The following is an 8,909-nucleotide window of genomic DNA, read 5'->3' as shown; positions in this document are numbered from 1 at the left end:
CTAAATTGACTCAGAGCGGTAGTATCCACCCCCATCTCTGCATGACATTCTCGACAACAGTGGGGGTAGCAACGGTGCGGGGAGACCAGAAATTGGCAAGAAAGTGCTACAATGAAAGCCTGAACCTAAGGGGAAAAGGCAAAGAGGTTCACACCATAGAGCTCGGCGGTGCAAGGGCCAAAGAAGAGTTGCGACCACAGCCAGGAGGAAAAACTGAGGAAATACAGGTCGGCAAAAAGGAGGGAAAAAATACCAACATAGGAGCCAACCTAGGGGAAACCCTGAAGCAAGGGTTGACTAAGTTCCTAAGAGACAATTCTGACCTCTTTGCCTGGAAAGCCTCCGACATGCCTGGGATAGATCCCGAGCTTATGTCCCACAAGCTCTTGGTGTATCCAGGATCCCGACCTGTACAACAGCGAAGGCGCAAGCTCGGCCCGGAACGAGCCCTAGTGGTGGAGGAGCAAGTACAGGCACTCCTAGAAGCCGACTTCATCAGAGAAGTTAAATATCCAACATGGCTAGCAAATGTAGTGCTAGTCAAGAAGCAAAACGGCCAATAGAGGATGTGCGTCGACTACACCGACTTAAATAAGGCGTGTCCCAAGGACCCTTATCCACTCCCAAGTATTGATACTCTAGTAGACTCTAGCTCGAAGAATCAATACTTGTCGTTCATGGATGCCTACTCGGGATATAATCAAATCCCTATGTATGAGCCAGACCAAGAGAAAACATCGTTCATCACGCCCTGAGCAAATTTCTGCTATGTGGTCATGCCATTTGGATTAAAAAATGCAGGGGCCACATACCAAAGGCTGATGAACAAGGTGTTCGTCCCCCCACCTCGGGAGCTTAATGGAAGTCTACGTAGACGACATGCTAGTAAAAACTAAGGAAGAAGCTGATCTCTTGACAGACCTCTCGCAAGTCTTCAACACCATAAGGTTACACGGGATGAGGCTAAATCCCGCAAAGTGTACCTTCGCAATGGAGGCCAGAAAATTCCTAGGGTTTATGCTGATGCAAAGAGGGATTGAAGCAAACCCCGATAAGTGTCAAGCTATACTGGAAATGAAGAGCCCGACTTGCTTAAGGGAGGTTCAACAACTAAATGGCCGACTTGCAGCCCTCTCTAGGTTCTTGGCAGGATCAGCATTAAAATCCCTTCCACTGTTCTCTTTATTAAGAAAGGGATGCCGGTTTGAATGGACTCCAGAATGTGAAGGAGCGTTCCAGGAGTTCAAAAGGTTCTTGAGCCAAGCTCCAATCCTAACCCGACCTCTAGTTGGGGAAGATCTCGTCATATATCTGTCCGTAGTAGACAAAGCTGTCGCATCAGCCCTGATAAGGAAGGACGAGGTCGGACAACATCCAGTGTACTTCATCAGCAAAGTTCTACAAGGCCCCGAACTAAGGTACCACAAACTGGAGAAATTTGCTTACTCCTTAGTAATAGCCTCACGGAGGCTATGGCCTTACTTTCAAGCTCATACGATAAGAGTCCGAACGAACCAACCCATGAAGCAAATTCTCCAAAAGACGGATGTTGCGGGGAGAATGGTTCAATGGGCAATAGAGCTCTCCGAGTTCGACTTGAAGTATGAAACTCGGACAGCAATCAAAGCCCAATGCCTCACCGACTTCATAGCAGAATACGCGGGAGATCAAGAGGAAAAGCCAACTGCATGGAAACTTTATGTAGATGGATCCTCAAACAAGACAGGAAGCAGTGCAGGCATAATACTGGCTGACAAAAGGGGAACCCAAATAGAGGTATCCATCAAATTTGAATTCCTAGCTTCAAATAATTAGGCGGAATATGAAGCCCTGATTGCAGGATTGAAGCTGGCAGAAGAAGTTGGTGCAACAAAAGTGATGATATGCAGTGACTCTCAAGTGGTGACCTCCCAGATAAATGGAGAGTATCAGGCTAAAGACCCGAACATGAAAAGATACTTGGAAAGAACTCTGGAGTACCTCGGGTACTTTGCGGAAACCGAGGTTAAGCACATAACCCGAGATCTCAATAGCAGAGCAGACGCCCTCTCCAAGTTAGCAAGTACCAAGCCAGGAGGGAATAATAGAAGCTTGATCCAGGAAACTCTCCAAGAACCCTCTGTGGTAAAAGTAGAGGACAAACGAGATGTCCTTGAGGTAACTGGGCTAAACCTTGGATGGATGAATCCTTTGGTCAAATACCTAAAATTCGACATCCTCCCCAAAGAGAAAAAAGAGATTAAGAAAGTCCGGATGGAAGCACAACATTACACTCTGGTGAAAAATATCCTTTATAAAAGAGGAATATCAGCGCCATTGTTGAAGTGCGTACCGACCTCAAGGACCACTGAAGTACTAGAGGAGGTTCATAATGGGATCTGCGAAAACCATCTCGGAGCCAGGTCGCTAGCTAGGAAAGTAATCCGAGCTGGATTTTACTGGCCGACCTTGCAGAAAGATGCCACAGAATTTGTGAAAAAGTGCCAACCATGCCAAATGCATGCAAATTTCCACGTGGCTCCCCTCAATGAGCTCATTAGTATAACTTCTCCATGGCCCTTCGCAAAGTGGGGAATGGATTTGTTAGGTCCTTTTCCCCAGGCGCCAGGACAAGTCAAATACTTAATCGTGGGAATAGATTACTTCACAAAGGGGATAGAAGCAGAACCATTAGCCACCATCACAGCCTAAAGAAGTCGGAGGTTCCTCTACAAAAATATCATCACAAGGTATGGAATACCTTATTCCATTACTACAGATAACAGAACCCAGTTCACCGACTCTACCTTTAGAAACCTAGTGGCCAGTATGAAGATCAAACACCAGTTCACCTCGGTGGAACATCTCCAAGCAAATGGACAAGCCGAGGCAGCCAACAAAGTCAAATTGGCAGGGCTAAAGAGCCTGGACAGAGGAGCTCCCCCAAGTGTTGTGGGCTTACCGGACGACACCATAATCTGCCACTGGAGAGACGCCCTTCCGACTTGTCTATGGTGTAGAAGCTATGATACCAGTGGAAATCAGTGAACAAAGCCCAAGGGTGATCCTCCATGATGAAATCGGGAACATACAGGGGCACAAAGAGGAACTTGATTTGCTCCTCGAAGTCCGAGAGCAAGCCCAGATAAGAGAAGCAGCATTGAAACAAAGGATGACTATCAAGTACAACAAAAAAGTCATTCGAAGGAGCTTCACCGCAGACAACTTGGTCTTAATCAGAAATGACATAGGAGTCAACAAGTCTGGGGAAGGAAAGCTTGCCGCTAATTGGAAGGGACCATACAAGATTAGGGAAGTCCTATGAAAAGGCTATTATAAGGTGACCGACCTAAACGGCACCGAGTTACCAAGGTCGTGGCATGCTTGTAACATGAAAAGGTACTATAGTTAAATGCGAACTCTACTCCCTGATGTACTCTTTTCCCAACTTCACGATTTTTTCTCAAAAATCAAAGGGTTTTTTCTGAAGAAGGGTTTTTAACGAGGCATCATAATAGAGACTAAGGGGAAATAGATTATTAAAAACCCTTAGTAGCAGTAAGGTACCTTCCCAAATAAATAAAGATCTTTTACAATATCTCTTATAAATTCCTTCTCGTCTATTTTTCTTTCTACGAAACGCGTCGACATAAGCTCGACAAAGCATGAAAATCCCATGAACCGACCTAGATGGTCGTCAGGATAAAATGACGAGGTATAAGTCGGTGTAAAGAGGTTATAAAAGTTGATCGTGAGAAACTCGGAGACACTCCGACTCATAAGTCGAGACGAAAAACCGAGTAGGAGAAAAAACGCATCGCAAAAATAACCTAAGTCATAGGAACTCAATGAATCAAAAAATTGAATATAAAGAATACCAAAAAGAGATCGAAAAACCTATTAAAAAGCCAAAGTTAAAGGCTGTCCTAAGCCCTTAAAACAAAAAGGCTCAAAAGGGACAGACAGCCTAGAAAAAGGTTTTCAAAAGATCAAAGGGGTTTTTCAAAAACGCCAAAATCAGAAAAGCATGCACACCAAAAGGTAACTAAAACCCTTATCCAAAAAAAAAAAAAGTATTTTTTGTTAAACTTAAACCCTTATCCAAAAAGGGTATTTCTAAGTATTTTTTGTTTACGGCCTTAAGAGGCCAAGGAAAATGTCAACCAAGTCACCACCACAAACATAAAAAAAAGAGTTTAAAAAAGAGGGGACCCACAGGCCGGGCCCCCATATAGCCAACAAATTTTTTAGAGAACATCACCACCAGAGTCGGGAAGAGTAGTCGGAGCGCCATCAGGACCAGGGAGAGAAGTGTCCATAGGAGACGGAGAGGAGGTTCTGTGAGACCTTGAGGAACTCGGAGCATCCTTTGGACGAGGAGGGGACTCAATGATTCTCTGCCCCCGAGTCTTCAAATCTGACTCAGAGACAATCTCGGGAGCAGGAGGAGAAACTATGGCACCATCAATGACAACCTTGTCAGGATCCAAAGGAGAGAGATCTAGGTCGGGAGCAAGGACTCCGACCTGCTCCTTAAAAATCCTCCAAGCCTCCTCGGCTCCTTCAGCAATAGAGTCCTCCATCTCGGCGTAAACATTCTGAGAATTCAACAAGTCCTTCCTCACCCCCACGAGGTCCTCGAACAAGCTCGAATAACTCTCTTGCGCCTTCTTCCTCAAACCCTCCTCCATATTGCATTGGGCTTGTAACTTGCTCTCCTTCTCCCGAAGGCCATCCCTCTCCTCCTTCAACTTAGCGACCTCCTCCTTCAACTCCTTCTCATATTTCTGATATATGAGAAGCCTTTCCTCCAACTCTTCAACCCTCGAGGTTGAACCCAGAGAGCTAAGAGGAGTCTTCTAAAAAATATCAAGAAACTTGGTGCACACCGCCGCCGCGTTGATATTCTCCTGAGCCAGAATAGTGAGGTGGTTCCGGATAGAAACATCATCCATACCTATACGGGTATGGGGATAGATGTATTTTTGGATAAATGCAGGAGCATCCACCTTAGCTCACCTTCAAAAGAAGAGCTAGACTCTATAGTCTTACGCTTCTTCTTCTCTGGCTCAGGAGAATGTCGGGGGGAGGGGCGGTTGAGAAGAAGCCGAGGAGGAAATGACGATGGGTTGAGAAGGAGTCCCCAAACTTCGGGAAGAAGGGGGAGGAGGAGGAAGAGGAGAGCTAGTTACCCTAGCGCCGCCAGCCCTGGCACAGGACCTCGCCTTGGCCTCCTGGACTATCTGGTAAGATTCACTGGAATTCTTCTTCGCCATCTCTGTAAAAAAAACAATTAGTAGCCAAAAAAGTCAGACAAGTCGACAAAAACAAGTTGCAAGTCGAAAACAAAGCAGAAAAATAAAAGCTACCTAGTTGTGTCTGGACAAAGGTCGGTAACCCCTGGAGAAATTTTTTGGTATCCAGATATGGGGTCCTCCCCCACACTTCTCAGAGGAACCCCACAATGGCTGCCTCCACTTCATCTAGATCGTCCAAACCATATTTCTCACAGGGAGAGGCCTCTAGCCAGTACAGAGGAAAGCGAGGGGAAGAACTCTCGTCTAAGAAGAAGGGGTGGTGACCCTCTACGCCTTGAACTTTGAAAAAATAATTTTTGAAGTCATGAAAGGATTCATCAAAAAGGGTGAAAACTCTCCGACCTTGTATAGCTCGAAAAGACACCCATTGTTGCTTGTTATTTTGCCCACTGAAGGGCTTGGTCATGTGGAAGAGATAAAAGAAAATCCTCAAGGAAGTCAAAAAGTCTAAAGCATGGCTGATAAACTGGTAGATTTTCAGAAAACCCCAAGAGTTGGGGTGAAGTTGGGTAGGAGCAACTCAGCAGTGACGTAAGACAGCCATTTCGAAATCAGAAAATGGAAGAAAAACACCCAAACGGGTAACCATGCTCTCATACATGTAGAAAAAATGAGGGACCACCTCAGTGTCCCTCCCAAAACAAACCCGGTCTTCCGGACCCAGGACCACCAATTCATACTTCGGCTCATCCTCCTCGGAAGTACAAATTCGGTGATGAGTGCGAAGGTTGGTGATAAATTCGGTATCGACCAAAGGTTCCTCCCCTAAGACCGTGACATCGACCCATTGAGTAAGAACTTCTACAGAAGACATTCTTTCCTAAGGTATGATGAAAACCTACAAAGGGAAAAGAAAAAGAATAAAAAACGAGAGTTCCTAAGGGGCATGGAATTAAACAGAAGCCTACAACGTCACCTTCTCTCCCTCTAAATAATAAAAGGCATGCAAACAGAAGCACTTAGTAAAAGAGAAGGGGAGAAAGAACCAACCTATGCCTGGAAAAGACAGAGGAAGATGAAAGCCTTCAAACAAGAATTCCCCACGAACAGATAAGAAGCAAATTTGAAAAATCGCAGAAACGAAACAACGACAGAAAGGGAAAATATTTATAAACACGTTAGGGGCATAATGGTAAAAACAGAAGCGGTCATTAATAAGTGCACCGTTACCAAGGTAATCAATCCCTACGCGAACCTCTAACGGACGTGACGTTTGATTAGACGTAACTGTGAAAATCAAAAGCCACGAAAAGTCACGTCGGATCACGTCGGTTCCCTCACAGGTCGGCTACGACCCCGAGTAGAATACTTGAACCCAAGTCTTAAAAGAGATTGGGCTCAAGTAGGGACACTGTTCATACCCTGGCCCAATGATAAGGCCCAGGACCCAACGAAAGGCCCAATCCAAAGGATTGAGCCTCGCCCTATACCGACCTTCTCCCTACGAAGTCGGTTCTCACCACGACTTACCCCAAAGAAGGGTCGATAAACACTCATTCAAATGAGTAACTGCCCCTAAAATCTCTCTACCCACTTCCAGAAGCCATATCGTAACCTCCCTAAGATAAAGGGACGGTTATACACCCTAAAAAGTGGAACTACTCCAACGGTGGTTATTGGTTCACCACTATAAATACAATGACATCCCTCAGATATCTCTAAGTCCCAATACTCTCTAGACCTGCTTGCACCCTTGCTGACTTAAGCGTTGGAGTGTCTTTGCAGGTACCACCCCTATTCACTCGTACTCACAAATCGGACGGAAGCCCAGAAACACGATTCTCTTCAAAGATTTCTCTCTACTAACGATTGGGCCAACCTAACGAGTCAAACCCATTACTTCCGGTTACCCAATGTAACAAAAATTAAATAAAAACTATTTAATAATTATTAAAAAATTAAAAATATATTTTATTACTAAAATTATTTAATAATCCAACGACACTGTCACATCTTTTGCCAACTAATCCGATCAAATTTCATTTCTTAGCGGAAAGGTCAAAGGTGGGGTTCAAATACAATTATAAAAGTGAAGGGGCACCCAAAATTTAAATCTAACGACCTTATTGTTATAGGACGGAGCGGTTCTTCCTGAAAGCGGCCCACACTTTTACTTTGCCCTGCCCCTCTCTGAAGTCGCTACCTGTTTTGTTTTCGTTGCTGCCGCTGTTTCCTTCAGTCTGGTCAAAATATCAAACACCTTGTGTGCGTCTGTGTATCCAAAAACCAAGGTGCTGTTCCCTCATCGCCACTGGTAATACTCACACACTGACACATATTTCTCGTCAATTATAATAACTCACACACACTTCACGAAGACCCACATTGACGCCCTTTCTATCCTCTATTCCATATTCCTTCATTCCATATCATCACTTGCCCCATCATCCCAATCTTTTTATGATTATTTATTTATGTCATATAACGTTGCGTAATTAAATATATATAATTAATCTATATTAATAATATATTAAAATTAAATTTATAACTAAGATTATTACGCAAACAATTATGTTATATACGCATTAAAATTATTTATCAAATTTATTTGAGTATAAAATATATATTAAAATATAAATATATATTAAAAATAAATTAAATTATATATATATTTATATACTAATATTAATGATTAATTTCAACATACTAATAACATTTTTGTTTATCAAAAAATAACATTTAAGACACATTAAAAATATAACATTTAGCTAATCCATCAAGTAAAGCCTCATTTTTTGTATGGATCCTAGGATGTATTGTTTATAGTTATGGAGAATTTATGTGTTTTTAATTAAATATAAGGTCGATTTTGTTTTTTAAATTTCAAAATATAAATTGGAGATACCGAATTGGAAAAAAAATTAATAGTTCGAATTGAGGGGAGTTGAATTTAACTTTTAAAAATTAACAAATTGAAAAGATTAGATTTGTGTAAACTCACAAATTGGAGAGACAATTTTGTAAAGTTTACATATTAAAGAATAGGTTTTGTGTTTTAAAAATTTAAAAAAGGTTAGGATGTATTTGATTTGTGTTTTTATTTTTAGTATTTTTTATTTTTTAGATTTTATGAAAAAAATAAAAATAGGAGGTGAAAATAGAAAATAAAATTTTATTATTTTTAATATTTTAATTTTTTTTTACAAAATCTAAAAAATAAAAAACAAAAAAATAAAAATAAAAAATGAAAACACAAACTAAATATATTCTTAAACTTCACAAATTGAAGAGTTAAATTTGTAATTTTTATATAAAAAATATACCAAATTTTACATATTGTTAAAAAATACTATTATAGGTGTGTTTTATTTTAGCGTTTGAAGGGTGAAATCAAATTTAAATTTCTTGAACGTTTTAATTTTTGGTTTAATTATTATTTTTTTTCTGTCAATATAGAAGTGATTTTGTACTTAAACCCATGTTTACAAGAAGTAATGAATCCTGGCTTTTATGTTTTACTAACTAATTTTTGTATTTCTTTAATTTTCTTCTACCAATCTTACTCTTTGTACATTTTATTGTTTTATTTATGAAAACTTTTATTATTTTTTTATGAGTTCTCTTTTTTTATTTATTATTTTTATTATTTTTAATTTTTTTATTTGAGATTGT

The sequence above is a fragment of the Arachis duranensis genome, chromosome 9 (genome assembly GCF_000817695.3).
Source record: "Arachis duranensis cultivar V14167 chromosome 9, aradu.V14167.gnm2.J7QH, whole genome shotgun sequence".
Classification (NCBI taxonomy): domain Eukaryota; kingdom Viridiplantae; phylum Streptophyta; class Magnoliopsida; order Fabales; family Fabaceae; genus Arachis; species Arachis duranensis.
The sequence above is the reverse complement of the archived record's forward strand: the minus strand, read 5'-3'. Positions refer to the sequence as shown.